Source organism: Mobula hypostoma, chromosome 5 (assembly GCF_963921235.1).
Source record: "Mobula hypostoma chromosome 5, sMobHyp1.1, whole genome shotgun sequence".
Classification (NCBI taxonomy): domain Eukaryota; kingdom Metazoa; phylum Chordata; class Chondrichthyes; order Myliobatiformes; family Myliobatidae; genus Mobula; species Mobula hypostoma.
The window spans coordinates 121126164-121146183 of NC_086101.1; the positions used below are offsets into that span (position 1 = coordinate 121126164).

General features: G+C 42.0%; 1 protein-coding gene across 1 annotated transcript in view; it reads left to right on the top strand.

Moving 5' to 3' along the window:
* Positions 1-20020, top strand: part of tek (TEK tyrosine kinase, endothelial) — a 248182-nt gene that overhangs the window by 83097 nt on the left and 145065 nt on the right. The window lies entirely within an intron of this gene.

Sequence of the window (20020 nt, forward strand, 5' to 3'; positions counted from 1 at the left end):
TTGTTTGCAGCCTTTTCAGGTTAATAACGTCCTTTAGCTGGATGAATAGAACTACACACAATACAACAAGTGTGGCTTCAGCAACATCTGGTACGGTTGTAATAGAAGGTACTCAGTGCTGATGGCCAACGCAGGCATCTGTGACAAGTATTTCTTCACCACCTCATCTACCTGTGTCACCACTTTCAGGGAACTGTGTACTTGAATCCTTAGGTCTGTCCTCTGTTCTCCAGCACTCTCCAACGGTCTGTCATTTATGGTGCAAGACCTGCCTGGAATGCAACAGGTGGCACTTGACCAAGTTAAGTTCCATCTGCCAACCCATGGCCCACTTTTCTAGTTATATTAGAGCCTGTTGTAACCTCAAGCAGCATTTTTCACTGTCCATTTTACCAATAATTATGATGTTATCTGCAAACTTACTGACTACACCAATTGCATTCTCATCCAGATCATTAATATTGATAGCAAGCAACAGTGCACCCAACAGTGAATTCTGTGGCACACCAGTGGTTACTGACCTCCAATTTGAAAAACAACCTTTTGACTCCTATCATCAAGTTAACTATACATCCATTTGGCTAGCGCACCCTGGATTCTATGTAATTTAATCTGAAGTATGAGTTTACCAATTGCATCCTTATCAGAGACCTCATTAATGGCCATATAGACAATGTCCAGTACACACCCTTGCCAATTCTCTTGGTCATCTCTTCAGAAGACTGATTCAGATTCACGAAACACAATTTCCAATGCACCAGGCTATGCTACCTCTAATTAGTCTTTGCATTTCCAAATGCAGGTAGATCCCATCTCTCAGAATCCTCTTCAGTAACAATCCCTTCTTTAATAAAGGCACAACATTATACACCCCTCTGTTCCTCCACACAGCTATTAACCCTGTAATCTCCCTTCAAATTCCACTTTCCAAATTGAAGCATTTCAGACTTAGACCATAAGACAAAGGAGCAGAATTAGACCATTCAGCCTATTGAGTCAATCATGGCTGATTTATTATCCTTCTCAATCTCATTTTCCACCTTTTCCATGTAACTTCTGATGCCCTGACTGATTAAGAACCTACCAACCTCTGCTTTAATTATATCCAATAACTTTAATTATATCCGATAACTCCACAGCCATCGATGGCAGTCAACACCCTTTGTCAAAAGACTTTCCTCCTTATCTCTGTTCTAATCTAAAGCTGGTGTCCTCTGGTCCTAGACTGTCCCATTACAGGAAACATGCTCTCCACATCCACTCTATATAGGCCTTTCATAAAGACACAGACTCAAACCCACAGCCTTTGATTTACTTCATCACACATCAGTAAAAGTCCAACATGCTATCCATTGCACCCGAGAGCCTAATTTAATGTTTCAATATATTTAATGAGATCTCCCACCCCCATCTCATTCTTCTAAACTCCAGCAGGCCCACCAAACACTCCTTATATATTAAACCTTTCATTCCCAGAATCAATCTCATGAACCTCCGCTGGACCCTCTCCAATGCAGGCACATCTTTTCTTAGATAAGGGGCCCAAAACTGCTCAAAATATTATGTGTGGTCTGACCAATGCCTTATAAAGGCTCAGAATTACATCCTTATATTTATATCCCTCTAGCCCTCTTAAAATGAATGCTAACATTATATTTGCCTTCCTTACACAGACTAAACCTTCAAGATAACCTTTAGGGAACCTACCACAAGGACTCCCATGTCCCTTTGCATCTCTGATTTCACAATTCACAAATGTGCATGTTATATCACACCAAAGAACACCTCACAAATAACTTCTTATTTGGAAATGATCTCTAGTCTAGCAGATTTCCTAGAGCATCATCATGTCTACTTTAAAACAATGATTCCACTGAGCAAAAGCAGTTCACAAAATGGAGGATGCAGAGCGGCTTCACAAAATGGCAGCCTCCATTCCTTCAACCTTATGGCAAGACCATAGACAACTGGTCTGTCTACTTCCAATGTCCTAGATTCATTCAAATTAATTGGCATGTAGACTGTAGTCCTTTCTGGCCAACATCTCCCTCCTCTTGATCCAAAGATATTTATTTTAGGATTATTATCCTCTTCTCATTCCATTGACTACCCATAGGATTGCCATGAATCCCCAGCCATGGATACACTTACATTATTTAAAAATAAAGGTAACATTTGCTTACTGAATTTATTCAATCTTTATACCAGCAATCATTTTCTCTGTTTTATGAAACCATCATCCTCTACCTTTTACATAACTTCAGCCTTCCACGTTCTACGGTGATACACATTAAAAATACAATTATCAGCATACATAAAATTAATATTACAGCAGCATGCGACATTGGTCCTGCCCATGGATGTAATTCAACATTTGTTCCCCTATTCCAAAACTTATCCCAAGAATCTGAGTCACTAAATATTTCATTTGCTTTATTAGCATGTGTTTTAATTACTTTTGTATGTTTAGTCCATTGATGGATTACGTCTTTTGCTTCTTCCACATCTCATGTCCAGTCTGCAGTCAAGTGAGGAATCAGTGGCAACTTGGTAACAACATAGTCTTTCAAATATCGATCCCTATCAGTTCATTAGATTGTGAGGTTCTCCTTCATTACCACATTTACTGCTGGCTGAGATAAAGTTTGTCCTCCAATATTCAAATCTAAAGTCATGCTCCCAATGGCAATATAGTGACGTACCAAAGGGCATTGTTTCCATCCCAATGTATGATATTGGCTCTTGTTGCTATATAATATGTCGGTCCCACCAATGCATAATGCACGAAAGACCAATGTTCACAGGCAAAATAGACAATGAGCAATTCTCATAAGTACTGAAACCATAATTCATAAGTTTCTGCCTTGTCATTCTTTCCAGGTAATGCCTTGATGGCATTTTGATAAACCTATGCCTTTCCTGGCTCAATTCATAACAACAGCATGTGTTGATGGGTTACTTAAGGATACGCAAGTTTTCTCATGATATTTGCCCAGATTGTGAACTCTTTTCAAAGGGCAGGTTAAATTATTTCCATGTCAGGCAATGTGGAAAACTGCACCAACATAAAACCCTTCTTTTACCATCATCACAGATACCCAATAGTCCATTGGTTAGGATGAGACTTCCAATATGTCACAAGGGTACCTTATCCCAACCCATTCTTTTAGTTGCTTGTCTGATACCCAATTTGGTACTTGATGTGCATCAAGTTTAATAAATTTGTACCAATCATGGCAAGCAACCAGTTAGCATATGTAGCACAGATCTCAGTTTTATGTGTTTCCTTAGACGTGAGGTCTATGCAGTCAGTAGTCAGATTTGTTGTATCTTGAAGGGACTTCAGAAATGTAAGTGCATCCAGAGCTACTTGGAATGGATCTCAACCCACTTGATTAGTCTGTCTTTGATCTGAACAATTTTCTCCAGTACTTTTTGCAGTTTCTGCTGGAGTGACTGTACCTGGATTTCTAATTCTGCTTTATCCAGGGTGTTGACCATGGCTACTCCTGATCCATGACCTGCTCCCACTAATTCCAATAATCCTTTTTTCCTCTGGTTTAAACTCACTTCAGCTTAGTTGTCTCCCAAGAGGATGAGTAAATAACTGCCTCGTTCTAAGCAAGCACCATTATTTCAGCTAGATTAAAAATTACCTGCAAGTGTTAGTGTCATGGTACCAAAGTGACAAATTTCCCTGGTATTTTTAACACTAATCTTATCCCCTTTGTACTACACTGGGCTTCGCTACATTTGGGCTCTGGTGTAGATTAATTTTCTTGAGGTTGTGGGCTAGTGATTTTCCTAATAGTTTTGAAAACTTTGAAGGGGTATGGGCCCTGTCAGAAGTTTGTAGCCGTGTCCTTGCCTTCGCCATTCTACTCTCTCCATGTAGATGCCCTCTTGTGGACAGTTTATAATGATTGTAGTAACCTTCTAAAAATGCTTTGTGCAATCACCCTGATCGATGTACCCCTTGTGTGAATCATTGCCCCACTCACTATTCATGAGTGTAATCCTACAGAACTGTAATCTTACCGTGGCTATCATTACCTCAGGGCTGCTCAGTAATTGGACCTAAAAACTGATTATTATTCTCTCTGGGATACTTGATGTGAGCTTTCACTTTTATGACTGTGTTCTTCTACCCTCACATATATCCCTCAGTTGGCTCTCCTCTCAACATCCTGTACAGGTGAGGAACGATCTGCAAAAAAAGATGCTTTCCTTTGTTTGTGTCTGTGTTCTCAGGTATTGCTCTCTAATCTCCTTCCAACTCCCCCCTTATTGTTTTGATGCAAATGGTCTTTTGGGATCATTTGCTATCACATCCCAACACCCATGCAGTTCTCCAATATAATGAAGGTCATCTGCAAGGAAAGAAGAAACTATAGTGCTCTTTACAGCTATATCTCAACCATACAGTACCAATGCTGACTGACCAAGACATTTCCATTCAAATATCCAGCAGTAGCTAGATAAATTTGTGCTTTAAATGGTGAGGGAATTAATGGTGAAATGCTGTTTGGACCAGTCCAATATTTAAATTGAACGTCCATTTGCAATTTACCTGACAAAATATGATTGCTTCAAAACTATTTTCCAAGGAATCTAAACTCAAAATCAATATGTCAAAAGTATTTAATGGTCTGTAAAAGAAAGCAGTCTTGTTATTGAAAGTACCTATTCTCACCATGAAAAACTTACACATATTTTTCAAGGAACCAAGGAAGGGAAAAATACCGCTGGGTGGGAGCCCGAGCACATTAACATCTTCGTACAACCTGTTAAAGGCACAGTCTCATAAAAGACAACAGCAAATCCACTTCAGAGCAAAATAATACACTTGATCACTTTTTTCATCTGAAGCACGGGATTAATTCAAACTTCCTTCCGTTATCAATTGAGAAAATACAGAACAGCCTTTGCGCTCTCTCTCTCTCTCTCTCTGACACACACATAGACACGCTCTCTCTCTCGCTCTCTGACACACACACATGCTCTCTCTCTCTCTCTCTCTCTCTGATTTGCTGATTCGTAGTCTACAGTTCTTTCTAGCCAAGAGTACACTTCCCAACATTGTATTTCAGCTGCCAGTCCTTTGCCCATTTTCCTAATCTGTCCAAGCCTTTCTACAGGTTTCCTGATTCCTCAACACTATCTTTCTCTCCATTTATCTTCATTTCATCTCCAAATGTGGCCACAAAGCCACCAATTGCATCATCGAACTCACTGAAAAGAAGTGGTCCCAACACTGAAACATGCAGAACGCAACTAGAAATTGAGAGCCAGAAAATGTCCCAACCAAAAAACGTCCTCTTTATTCCCACTCATTGCCTCCTGCTAGTCAGACAATCCTCTATCGATGCTAATATGTTTCCAGTAGTACCATGGACTCTTGTTAAGCAGCCACATATGCCTTGTCAAAAAGCTACTGAGAAACCAAGTAAACAGCGTCTACTGACTCTCCATTTTCTATCCTGCTTGTTATTTCCTCAACAAATTTCAACAGACTTCTCAGGCAAGATTTCCCCTTAAGAAAATCTTTCTGACTTTGGCCTATTTTATCATGTGCCTCCAAGTACCCTTGAACCTCATCCTTATTAATAGACTCCAACATCTTGCTAACCATTGAAATCAGGCTAACTGGCCATAATTTCCTTTCCCTTGCCTCCTCCCTTCATAGAGTTGCGTAACATCTGCAATTTTGCAATCCTCAGGAACCATTTCAGAATCTAATGATTCTTGAACAATCACTACTAATGCCTCCACAATAAGACCATAAGATATAGGAGCAGAATTAAGCCATCTGACTCATTGAATCTGTTGGTAAATTGAAATCAAATCATTAGAAAGAGGTGACATAAGGTTAGAAGGTGTTGAATCATTGTGGATAGAGCTAAGGAACTGCAAGGGTAAAAAGACCCTGACAAGGGGATCAGTTATTCTGAATTCAGTGTTGTACAACAAACTGGAATTGAATAGAGAACTTAAGGTAAAAGAACCTTGAGGGGACAATTACCCCTGAAACTTGAGAAGGAGAAGCTAAAGTCAGATGTATCTATATTACTGTGGAGAGAGGAATTGGCCAAGATTGATTGGAAAAGGATACTGGCAGGGCTGATGGCAGAGCAGCAATGGCTGGAATTTCTGGAAGCAATTTGGAAGATACAGGATATATACAGCCTAAGGATGAAGAAATATTCTAAAGGCAAGATGACACAACTGTGGCTGACAACAGAAGTCAAAGCCAATATAAAAGCCAAAGAAAGGGCATATAATAGAGCAAAAAATAATGGGAAGTTAGAGGATTGGGAAGCTTTTAAAAACAAACAGAGGGAACTAAAAAGTCATTAAGAAGGTTAAGATAGAATACAAAAGTGAGCTAGTCAATAATATTAAAGAGGATAACAAAAGTTTCTACAGATACATAACATGTAAAAGGGAGGCGAGAGTGGATATTGGACCACTGGAAAACAATGCTGGAGAAGTTGTAATGGGGGACAAGGAAATAGTGCATTAACTGAATAAGTATCTTGCATCAGTCTTCACTATGAAGACACTAGAAGAATGGTGGAAGTTCAAGAGTGTCAGGGTGCAGAAGTGTGTGAAGTTGCCATTACTAGGGAGAAAGTTCTTGGGAAAGTGAAAGATCTCAATGTAGCTAACACGAGGAATTCTGCAGATGCTGGAAATTCAAGCAACACACATCAAAGTTGCTGGTGAACGCAGCAGGCCAGGCAGCATCTCTAGGAAGAGATACAGTCGACGTTTCGGGTCGAGACCCTTTGTCAGGACTAACTGAAGGAAGAGCTAGTAAGAGATTTGAAAGTGGGAGGGGGAGGGGGAGATCCAAAATGATAGGAGAAGACAGGAGGGGGAGGGATGGAGCCAAGAGCTGGACAGGTGATTGGCAAAAGGGATATGAGAGGATTATAGGACAGGAAGTCCAGGGAGAAGGAAAAGGGGGAGGGGGAAAAACCCAGAGGATGGGGAAGGGGTATAGTCAGAGGGACAGAGGGAGAAAAAGGAGAGTGAGAGAAAGAATGTGTATATGAATAAATAATGGATGGGGTACGAGCGGGAGGTGGAGCATTAGCAGAAGTTATATAACATCGACTGTACCTCTTCCTAGAGATGCTGCCTAGCCTGCTGCGTTCACCAGCAACTTTGATGTGTGTTGCTCAATGTAGCTAAGTCACTTGTACCAGATGGTGTACACCCCGGGGTTCTGAAAGAGGTGACTGAAGAGATTGTGGAAGCATTAGTAATGATCTTTCAAAGACTGGAAAAGTGCAAATGTCACTCCACACTTCAAGAAGGGAGAGAGGCAGAAGAAAGGAAATTACAGGCCAGTTACTCTGATGTCAGTGTTTGGAAAGTGTTTGGAGCACATGATAAAATAGGCCATAGTCATCATAGTTTCCTTAAGGGAAAATCTTGCCTGACAAATCCGTTGGAATACTTTGAAGAAATAACAAGCAGGATAGACTGAAGAGAATCGGTTGGTGTTGTGTACTTGGCTTTTCAGAAGGCCTTTAACAAGGTGCCACACATGAGACTGCTTAACAAGATACAAGCCCATGGTATTACAAGAAAGATTCCAGCACGGATGAAGCAGTGGCCGATTGGCAAGAGGCAAAGAGTGAGAATAAAAGGGAGCCTTTTCTGATTGGCTGCCGGTGACTGGTGGTGTTACATAGAGGTCTATGTTAGGACCAATTCTTTTTACGTTATGTGTTGATGATTTGGATGATGGAATTGATGGCTTTGTTGCAAAGTTTACAGACGATATGAAGATAAGTGGAGGAGCAGGTAGTTTTGAGCAAGTCGAGTGGCTACAGAAGGTCTTAGACACATTAGGAGAATGGGCAAGGAAGTGGCAGATGGAATACAGTGACGAGTATTGTATGGCCATGTACTTTGATAGAACAGAGAGGTGTCCTTTTAGAACAGAGATGAGGAGGAGTTTCTTTAGCCAGAGAGTGGTGAATCTTGTGGAATTCATTGCCACGGACAGCTGTGGAAGCCAAGTCTTTATGTATATTTAAGGCAGAGGTTGATAGATTCTTGATTGGCCGGGGCATGAAGGGATATAGGGGGAAGCCAGGAGATTGGAGCTGAGAGCGTAACTCTGCTCCTGTATCTTAAGGTCTAATGAATCTGCTCTGCCATTTCATCATGGCTGATCCATTTTTGTCTCAGCCCCAATATCCTGCCTTCTCCCCGTATTCCTTCATGCCCTGACTAAACAAGAATCTATCAACCTCTGCCTTGAATATATGCAATGACTTGGCTTCCACAGCCACCTGTAGCAACACATTCCACAGATTCACCCCTAAAATATTACTAAAAATATCCAGTCTAAATGGACTCTATTCTGAGGCAGTATCCTCTGGTCCTAGACTCGCCCACCACAAGAAACATCATCTCCCTCACTTTAGTGAACTCGAGTGAGTACAGACCCAAAACAATCAAATGCTCTTCATGTGATGAGCCTTTTAATCCTGGAATCATTTTTGTGAACCTCCTCTGAACCCTCTCCAATGTTAGCACATCTTTTCTTCAAAAAATGGCCCAAAACTACTCACAATACTCCAAGTGGGGCCTCACCAGTGCCTTATAAAGCCTGAACATTACATCCTTGTTTTTATATTCTAGTCCTGTAGAAATTAATGTTAATATTGCATTTGCCTTCCTCACCACTGACTCAACTGGATAATTAACCTTTAGTGAGTTATTACCTTTGCAGCATAATTTTCCAGCAGTCCGATAAATATTCTTACTGCCTTTTACTCTTTATATATTTGAAGAATCTTTTAGTATCTTCTTTAATATTATTGGCTAGCTTACCTCTGTATTCCATCTTTTCCCTCTTTATTGGTGCTAGTGATGCAAAAAGACTTATCAAAAAGGCTGGATCTGTCCTTGACTACAACATAGACTCTTTTGAATTAGTGGTAGAGAGGAAGACACTCAACAAACTGTTATCCATTATGGACAACCAGGCACATCCTTTCCATGACCTGCTGAATAAGCAGCGGAGCATCCTTTCCAACAGGCTCATTCAGCTCCGCTGTCACAAGGATCGTTACAGAAAATATTTCCTACCAAATATGATAAGCATATACAACAGTTCATCTCTGTGTGACAGGCCAACACACATCATCGTACAATAGTCTCTGTTTTATTATTTTATACATTATTATTACACAGTATTGTATATAATTGCACATTGGTAAATTATTATTGTGTATATTATTGTTCTGTACTTTATCTTTAGTTATTATTATTGTATTTATTATTATTTACTATTATTGCTAAGTGTGTTTTTAAAGATTGCTGCTGTAACAAAATAATTTCACACTCCGGATTAATAAAGTAATTATTATTATCAGTATTATTATTATTATTATTATTATTATTATTATTATGACTTTTTTAGTTGTCTTCTGTTGGTTTTTAAAAGATTCCCAATCCCCTAACTTCCCACTAGGTTTTGCCCTATTTTATGGCCTCTTTTTGGTGTTTATGTTGGCTTTGACTTTCCTTGTCAGCCATGGTTGCATCATCCTGCCTTTAAAATATTTTTTCTTTGGAATGGATTGACCATATGCCTTCCAAATTGCTCTTAGAAACTCCAGTCATTGCTGCTCTACTAGTGTTCCCTTTCAATTAATTTTGGCCAGCTCCTTCCTTCCTTCCTTCCTTCCTTCCTTCCTTCCTTCCCCTCTCCCCACCTCTCCCCCCCTCTCTCCCCCTCTCTCCCCCTCTCTCCCCCCTCTCTCCCCCCTCTCTCCCCCCTCTCTCCCCCCTCTCTCCCCCCCTCCCTCTCTCTCTCTCTCTCTCTCTCTCTCTCTCTCTCTCTCTCTCTCTCTCCATCCCATAGGATGATGATGGTTCCTTTCAAGGAACAGAGTGTGCATGAATGGATTTTAGGTGAGAAGGGGGTTGCACAGGTCCAGACCCACCTTCTCGACATCCCCTCCCGGATCCAGCAGCATGGTGGGGTCCAAGACGGTTGGGGGGAGTTCTGTTGTAGTGAATGGCCAGACCAAGCCGATGCAAAGGATGCCCCTTCCCCGCTTCACGGTACGTGTTTGCTAGATGGCCGTTGACCCTACGAGAGGGTTCATCCACCCTTTGACTGGTCTTATTTTTTGTCCTGCAGGGTGTCTAGCCACCCTCCTCACAAGGCAAGCCTGGTGGGGGAGCCGGTTTAGTCGCCGACCACCCGACCATGCGACAGGTAGTACTGGGTTACATGGTACCAGCAGCACTCAGACGAGTGACCTGACCTGATTCTTAAGCCTCCACAATTCCCTTTGCTCCACTGTAATACTGATACATCTAACTTTAGCTTCTACCTCCCAAACTGCAGGGTGAATTCTATCATATTATGATCACTGGCCACTAAGTGTTCCTTTATCTTAAGCTCTCTGATCAAATCCTGTTCATTGCAATACACCTAATCCACAATATCTGATCCTCTATTGGACTCAACTACAAGCTTCTCAAAAAAGCCATCTTAGAGGCATTCTACATACTTCCCCTCCTGAGATCAAGCACCAGCCTGATTTTCCCATTCTACCTGCAGGCTGCAGAGTGAGCCGGGAGCAGAGTGAAGGCTTAAGGGCCTTGTCTCAACAGGCTTAGGCGGAAACAGGCAAGGAAGGTTTGGTATTCATTTTTTGTTGTTATTTGAGGAGAGGGGCAGTATGAGTGTGAGGGCAGCTTGTTGTTCTCAATGCCAGATGCGGGAGGCCCTGGAGTCTCCAGGCCTCCCAGATGTCCACATCTGCGCCAGGTGCGCCGAGATGCAGCTCCTAAGGGACCGCGTTAGGGAACTGGAGCTGCAGCTCGATGACCTTCGTCTGGTCAGGGAGAGTGAGGAGTTGATAGACAGGAGTTACAGGCAGGTGGTCACACGGAGCCACGGGATGCAGACAAGTGGGTCACGGTTAGGAGGGGGAAGGGGAAGAGTCAGGTAATAGAGAGTACCCCGGTGGCTGTGCCCCTTGACAATAGGTACTCCTGTTTGAGTACTGTTAGGGGGGACAGCTTACCTGGGGGAAGCGACAGTGGCCGTGCCTCTGGCACAGAGTCCGGCCCTGTAGCTCAGAAGGGTAGGGAAATGAAGAGGAAGGCAGTAGTAATAGGGGACTCTATAGTCAGGGGGTCAGATAGGCGATTCTGTGGATGCAGTCCAGAGACCCAGATGGTAGTTTGCCTCCCTGGTGCCGGGGTCCGGGATGTTTCTGATCGCGTCCAAGATATCCTGAAGTGGGAGGGAGAGAAGCCAGAGGTCATACCAATGACATAGGTAGGAAAATGGGAGAGGTGCTGAAAGGAGAATATAGGGAGTTAGGAAGGGAGTTGAGAAAAAGGACCGCAAAGGTAGTAATCTCGGGATTACTGCCTGTGCTACGTGACAGTGAGAGTAGGAATGCAATGGGGTGGAGGATAAATGCGTGGCTGAGGGATTGGAGCAGGGGGCAGGGATTCAAGTTTTTGGATCATTGGGACCTCTTTTGGCGCAGGTGTGACCTGTACAAAAAGGACGGGTTACACTTGAATCCTAGGGGGACCAATATCCTGGCAGGGAGATTTGCGAGGGCTACTGAGGTGACTTTAAACTAGAATGGTTGGGGGTTGGGAATCAAATTAAAGAGACTAGGAGACAGGAAGTTAGTCCACAAATAGAGAAAGCTAGTAGACAGTGTGTGAGGGAGGATATGCAGGGGACAGAGATCAGGAGCACTCAGACCAAAGATGTAGGGGACAAGGAAGAAAAAGATAATAAAGTTGTTTGCTCCATTAAGGATAAACAGAGAGTAAGAGGTGGAGAGTTTCTTAAATGCATCTACTTTAATGCTAGGAGCATTGTAAGAAAGGTGGATGAGCTTAGAGCATGGATTGATACCTGGAAATATGATGTTGTAGCTATTAGTGAAACATGTTTGCAGGAGGGGTGTGATTGGCAACTAAATATTCCAGGATTTCATTGCTTCAGGAGTGATAGAATAGGAGGGGCAAGAGGGGGAGGTGTTGCATTGCTTGTCAGAGAAAATATAACAACGGTGCTCTGGCAGAATAGATTAGTGGACTCATCCAGGGAGGCTATTTGGGTGGAATTGAGGAATAGGACAGGTGTAGTGACGCTTATAGGTGTGTATTATAGACCACCTAATGGGGACCAAGAACTGGAGGAGCAAATTTGTAAGGAGATAGTAGATATTTGTAGTAAGCACAAGGTTGTGATTGTGGGAGATTTTAATTTTCCACACATAGACTGGGAAGCCCATTCTGTAAAAGGGCTGGATGGTTTGGAGTTTGCAAATGTGTGCAGGATAGTTTTTTGCAGCAATACATAGAGGTACCAACCAGAGAAGGGGCAGTGTTGGATCTCCTGTTAGGGAATGAGACAGGGCAGGTGACCGAGGTACATGTTGGGGGGCACTTCGGGTCCAGTGATAACAATACTATTAATTTCAATATAATTATGGAGAAGCATAGGACTGGACTCAGGGTTGAGATTTTTGATTGGAGAAAGGCTAACTTTGAGGAGATGCGAAAGGATTTAGAAGGAGTGTATTGGGACTATTTGTTTTATGGGAGGGATGTAATAGAGAAATGGAGGTCATTTAAAGGTGAAATTTTGAGGGTACAGAATCTTTATGTTCCTGTTATGTTGAAAGGAAAGGTTAAAAGTTTGAGAGAGCCATGGTTTTCAAGGGATATAGGAAACTTGGTTCGGAAAAAGAGAGGGATCTACAATAAATATAGGCAGCTTGGAGTTAATAAGGTGCTCAAGGAATATAAAGAATGTAAAAAGAATCTTAAGAAAGAAATTAGAAAAGCTAAAAGAAGATACAAGGCTGCTTTAGTAAGTAAGGTGAAAATAAATCCAAAGGGTTTCTACAGTTATATTAATAGCAAAAGGATAGTGAGGGATAAAATTGGTCCCTTAGGGAAGCAGAGTGGACGGCTATGTGTAGAGCCAAAAGAGATGGGGAAGATTTTGAACAATTTCTTTTCTTCGGTACTCAGTAAGGAGAAGGATATTGAATTGTGTAAGGAAAAGGAAACAAGAAGGGTAGTTATGGAAAGTATGACGATTAAAGAAGAGAAAATACTGGCGCTTTTAAGAAATATAAAAGTGGATAAGTCTCTGGGTCTGGACAAGATATTCCCTAGGACCTTGAGGGAAGTTAGTGTGGAAATAGCAGGGGCTCTGACAGAAATATTTCAAATGTCATTAGGAATGGGGATGGTGCTGGAGAATTGGCGTATTGCTCATGTGGTTCCATTGTTTAAAAAGGGTTCTAAGGGTAAACCTAGCAATTATTGGCCTGTGAGTTTGACGTCAGTGGTGGGTAAATTGATAGAAAGTATTCTTAGAGATGGTATATATAATTATCTGGATAGACAGGGTCTGATTAGGAACAGTCAACATGGATTTGTGCGTGGAAGGTCATGTTTGACAAATCTTATTGAATTTTTTGATGAGGTTACTAGGAAAGTTGACAAGGGTAACGCGGTGGATGTTGTCTATATGGACTTCAGTAAGGCCTTTGACAAGGTTCCACACGAAAGGTTAGTTAGGAAGGTTCAATCATTAGGCATTAATATCGAAGTAGTAAAATGGATTCAGCAGTGTCTGGATGGGAGACGCCAGAGAGTAGTGGTGGATAACTTTGTGTCAGATTGGAGGACAGTGTGTGGCGGTGTGCCTCAGGGATCTGTACTGGGTCCAATGTTGTTTGTCATATATATTAATGATCTGGATGATGGGGTGGTAAATTAGGTTAGTAAGTATGCAGATGATACTAAGATAGGTGGCGTTGTGGATAATGAAGTAGGTCTTCAAAGCTTGCAGAGAGATTTAGGCCAGTTAGAAGAGTGGGCTGAAAAATGGCAGATGGAGTTTAATGCTGAAAAATGTGAGGTGCTATATTTTGGTAGGACTAATCAAAATAGGACATACATGGTAAATGGTAGGGCATTGAAGAATGCAGTAGAACAGAGGGATCTAGGAATAATGGTGCATAGTTCCCTGAGGGTGGAATCTCATGTGGATAGGGTGGTGAAGAAAGCTTTTGGTATGCTGGCCTTTACTAATCAGAGCATTGAGTATAGGAGTTGGGATGTAATGTTGAAATTGTATAAGGCATTGGTGAGGCCAAATTTGGAGTATTGTGTACAGTTTTGGTCACTGAATTATAGGAAAGATGTCAATAAAATTGAGAGAGTACAGAGGAAATTTACTAAAATGTTGCCTGGGTTTCATCTCCTAAGTTACAGAGAAAGGTTGAACAAGTTAGGTCTTTATTCTGTGGAGAGTAGAAGGTTGAGGGAGGACTTGATAGAGGTGTTTAAAATTATGAGGGGGATTGATAGAGTTGATGTGGATAGGCTTTTTCCACTGAGAGTAGGGGAGATTCAAACAAGAGGTCATGAGTTGAGAGTTAAAGGGCAAAAGTTTAGGGGTAACATGAGGGGAAACTTCTTTACTCGGAGAGTGGTAGCTGTATGGAATGAGCTTCCAGCAGAAATGGTTGAGGCAGTTTTGATGTTGCCGTTTAAAGTTAAATTGGATAGGTATATGGACTGGAAGGGAATGGAGGGTTATGGGCTGAGTACAGGTCGGTGGGACTAGGTGAGAGTAAGAGTAAGAGTTCGGCACAGACTAGAAGGGTTCAGATGGCCTGTTTCCATGCTGTAATTGTTATATGGTTATATTGAAATCACCTATGAGTATCATAATATTGTCCTTTTGACATACTGTTGTAAATTGTAGTCCACATACTGGCTATTGTTTGGAGAACTGTATATACCTCCCATCAAGATCCTTGTACCCTTAGCAGTCTCTTAGCTCTATCCACGATTCTACACCTTCTGATCCTGAGTCATCCCTTTCTGAGGATTTGATTTCACTTTTTACAAACAGGGTTACCCCACGCCCTCTGCCTACCTGCGTGTCTATTCAAAATAATGTGTATCCTTGGATGTTAAACTCCCAGCTATAATCTTCTTTCAATAATTCAAAGGTTTAATTCTATGTCAGAGAATGTACTCAGTATGCAACCTGAAATCCTTACTCTTCACAGAAAGAAAAAAATACAAATAATGCTTGACAAAAAATGTTAGAACCCCAAAGCCCCTCTACCCCCTCCCACGCACAAGCAGCAGTAAAGCATCAAACCTCCCCCTCCCTGTCCTCCCACGTAGCAGAAAGCACTACCCACCACTCAAGCTCCCAAAGACCACTGGCCATCACCTTGACACTTCAACAGGCCCTCTCTCTCAGTAATGAGGAAGAGAGAGATATCACTCCTGCATCAGTGAGAGGAGAGTCCAACAGCTTGCTGTTCCGATGTGACGGTTTGCAGTGTTGATCATTTTGTTCCCCCGACCCAAGAGTCAGCAGACTCTATCTCACGACTGAGACAGCAAGAGAGAGAGAGAGAGAAAGAGATTTGATTAGAGAGCTTAAGGTAAAGGAACACTTAGTGGACAGTAATGATAATATGATAGAATTCACCCTGCAATTCCGGAGGTAGAAGCTAAAGTTAGATGTATCAGTATTACAGTTGAGCAAAGGGAATTATAGAGGCATGAGAGAGGAACTGGCCAAATTGATCGAAAGGGAACACTAGTAGAGCACCAATGACTGGAGTTTCTAAAAGCAATTTGGAAGACACAAGGTAGATCCATTCCGAAGAAGAAATATTCTAAAGGCAGGATGATGCAACCATGGCTGACAAGGGAAGTCAAAGCTAACATAAAGACCAAAAAGAGGGCATAAAATAGGGCAAAACTTAGTGGGAAGTTAGGGGATTGGGAAGCTTTTAAAAACCAACAGAAACAAACTAAAAAGTCATAATAATAATAATAATAATAATAATAATAATAATAGTAATAATAGTGATAATAATTAATTTATTAATCTGAAGTGTGAAATTATTTTGTTACAGCAGCAATGTTTAAGAACCCACTTAGCAATAATAGTAAATAATAATAATAAATATAATAATATTAACTGCAGAATAATATTAAGTACAGAAAAATAATATATGCAATAATAATTTACCAATGTACAATTATGTGCAATAATAATGTACGAAATAATGAAACAGAGACTATTGTACTATGATGTGTGTTGGCCTGTCACACAGAGATGAACTGTTTTGTATGCTTATCATATTTGGGAGGAAATATTTTCTGTAACGATCCTTGTGACAGCGGAGCTGAATGAGCCTGTTGGAAAGGATGCTCGGCTGCTTATTCAGCAGGTCATGGAAAGGATGTGCCTGATTGTCCATAAAAGATAATAGTTTGTTGAGTGACTTCCTCTCTACCACTAATTCAAGAGAGTCTGGATTGTAGCCAAGGACAGATCCAGTCTTTCTGGTAAGTCATTTTGCATCACTAGCACTGATAAAGAAGGAAAAGATGGAATACAAAGGCAAGCTAACCAATAATATTAATAATACAAATAATGAATGACAGAAAACGTTAGAACTTCAAAGCCTTTCTCCCCCCAATGCACAAGCAGCAGTAAAGTATCAAACCTCCCTTTTCTCATCCTCCTACGTGTTCCAGCAAAAAACACCACCCACCATGCAAGCGCCAAAGACCGTTGGGCATTCCCTCGACACCTCAACAGGCCCTCTCTCTCAGTAATGAGGAAGAGAGAGATATCACTCCTGCAGCAGTGAGAAGAGAGGCCAACAGCTCGCTGTTCCGATGTGACAGTCTGCAATGTCGCTTATTTCAGAATCAGAATCAGGTCTATTATCACCGGCATGTGATGTGAAATTTGTTAACTTAGCAGCAGCAGTTCAATGCAGTACATAATCCAGCAAAGAGAGAGAAAAAAATAAAATAAAACATAATAAATAAACTAGTAAATCAATTTTAATAGATTATTAAAAAATGTGCAAAAACAGAAATACTGTATATTAAAAAAATGAGGTAGTGTCCAAAGCTTCAGAGTCCATTCAGGATCGGATGTCAAAGGGGAAGAAGCTGTTCCTGAATCGCTGAGTGTGTGCCTTCAGGTTTCTGAATCTCCTACCTGATGGTAACAGTGCGAAAGGGCATGCCCTGGGTGCTGGAGGTCTTTAATAATGGACACTGCCATTCTGAGACACCGCTCCCTAAAGATGTCCTGGATACTTTGTAGGCTAGTACCCAAGATGAAGCTGACGAGATTTACAACCTTCTGCAGCTTCTTTCAGCCCTGTGCAGTAGCTCCCCCACCCCCCATACCAGGCAGTGATGCAGCCTGTCAGAATGCTCTCCAAGGTGCAACTATAGAAGTTTTTGAGTGTATCTGTTGACATATCAAATTGCTTCAAGCTCCTAATAAAGTATAGCTGCTGTCTTGCCTTCTGTATGACTACATCAATATGCTAGGACCAGGTTAGATCTTCAGAGATCTTGACAATCAGGAACTTGAAGCTGCTCACTCTCTCCACTTTTGATCCCTCTATGAGGATTGGTATGTGTTCCTTGATCTTACCCTTCCTGAAGTACACAATCAGTTCTTTCGTCTTACTGACATTGAGTGCCAGGTTGTTGCTGTGGCACCATTCCATTAGTTGGCATATCTCACTCCTCTACTTCCATTCCCTGACTCGAGAATTGGCAGACTCCCTCACAATTGAGACAGCGGGAGAGAGAGAGGACCTGCAAGGGATCACCCAAGTTCAGAGGCCGCTGTCTGGATGTTTTGATCTCCTGCAATGCTTTAGTCAGTACAGGGCTGCACTCCGAAGGCATACATCTTCCAAGCCACTCCTGCAGATCCCGAACCACAGGCCGCTCGGTGAGTTCCGAAGAGTGAGAACTCACCGTCCGTAAAGAGCGTAGTTTGAGCATAGCTGTAGATCATGGACTCCGACAGAACCCCAGCCACCATGAACAGGGAGAAACGAACACGAGAACAGAAATTCAAACTGTTTTGCGGATGAACACAAAGAAGTTGCCCAGGTCTACAAAAACCTCTGATGCTATCTTTCAGCCATAATTCAGTGATGCCCACAAAGTCATACATGCCTATCTCTAACTGTGTTACAAGTTCATCTACCTTATTCCATATATTGCATACATTCAAATATAACACCTTCTTCAATTTTGTCCACCTTTTACATTGACTGCAATTTCACCCTATCATCACACTCTCCTTGCTAGCAGTCTCACTATACATTGCCTCTGTAAACCAATTATCCCATCTTCAGCCCTGTCACTTTGGTTCCCATTCCCTTGCCAAATTAGTTTAAACCCTCCTGAACAGCTCTTGCAAACCTTACAAGGATATTGATCCCCTTGGGTTCAGTTGTAACCCATCCCTTCTGAACAGGTCATATCTTCCCCAGATGAGCTCCCAATGATCCAGAAATCTGAACTCCTGCCCCCTGCACTAGTTCCTCAGCCTCACATTTATTTGCCAAATGCTCCTAATCTTACCCTCACTGCTGCATGGCACAGGCAGCAACCCAGAAGTCATTACCCCAGAGGTCCTGCTTTTCAGCTTTCTACACAGCTCCCTAAAATCGCTCTTCAGGACCTCCTCACTTTCCTTCATATGTCATTGGTGCCAATATGTACCAAGACTTCTGGCTGTGCATTATTCCCCTTTAGAATGCTGTAGATCCAGTCTGAAACATCCCTGACCCTGGCACCTGGGAAGTAACATATTATCTGGGTGCCTCTATTGCACCCACAGAATCTCGTCTCTGTTCCTCTGACTATGGCATCTCCTATCACCAGAGCAGTCCTCTTCACCTCTATTCTCTTCTGAGTCACAGCACTAGACTCCGTGCTAGAGACCCCATTGCTGTGGCTCTCCATAGTAGGTCTGCCCCCTCAACAGAATTCAAAGTGTTATACTTACTATTGAGAGGAAACTCCACAGCTGTCCATTTCCCTTTCTTCTCCTGACAATCACCCAGTTATCTTCCTCCTGTAACCTAGGGGTGACTACCTCCATGTAGCTCCTGTCTATCACGTCCTCATTCTCCTGTTTAAACTGAAGGTCATCAGGCTGCAGCTCCAGTTCCTTAACACGTTCTCTGAGGAGTTGCAGCTCAGTGCAGCTGTGGTCCTCCCGAATTCCCACATCTCACACACAGAATAAAACACTGCCCCTGAAGCCATTTTCACTTCACTAACTGATGAGAAATGAAGAATAAATAAGAAGAAACTTGCCAGATACTTACCTCGCCCAAGCTTTATCTCGCCTATGCTTGATTAGCCAAAGCCTTCTCACTCTAACACTGTCCCACTCACACGATGGACGCTCCAACAGTGACTGCTCTGCTTGCCCCTGCCTTATTTTTAATCCACCCTTGCTAATAAATCATGTTCACTGGACGCATTTCAAACTCTAAAAACAGCCGTGAGGCACTGATTTTTAATCTTCAATTCCACACCTGTGTGAAGTTACCTCTTCTTCTTATTCCCCCATTCATTGATTGGGCGAGGTCAAACTCTGAGCTACTCCAATATTTTCAGCTACCTCTTTCAGAACTCTGGAGTGTAGTCCATCTGGTCTAGGGGATTATATTCCTTCAGTCATTTCAGCTTCCCAAGCACCTTCTCCTTAGTAATAACAACTCCACCCTGTTCTGTCCTCTGACACTCTCGAATTTCTGACACCTTTTTGAGTTGAAGCCCATCTGCCAATTTTCAGCCCAGATCTGCATCCTATCAATGTGCTGCTATAACATTCAACAACCTTTTGCACGATCCACAACGTCACCAATGTTTGCATCATCTGCAAAATGCTTATGCCTCTCATTACTTTAAACAATTCTAAAAGGTTGGCCCTCATTCTTCTACTTATAAGGAATAAAGAAACAGGCTCCTGCACCCAACTAATGCATGATGAACAAACGGTTCTGTCCAAGCCTGTCCCACTTTCATACCACATTTTTTTTTACACAAAGTTGCCCCTGAAATTTCTCTTAAATCTTTCCCTCCCACCTTAAACCTATTCTCTTTATTTCCTGAT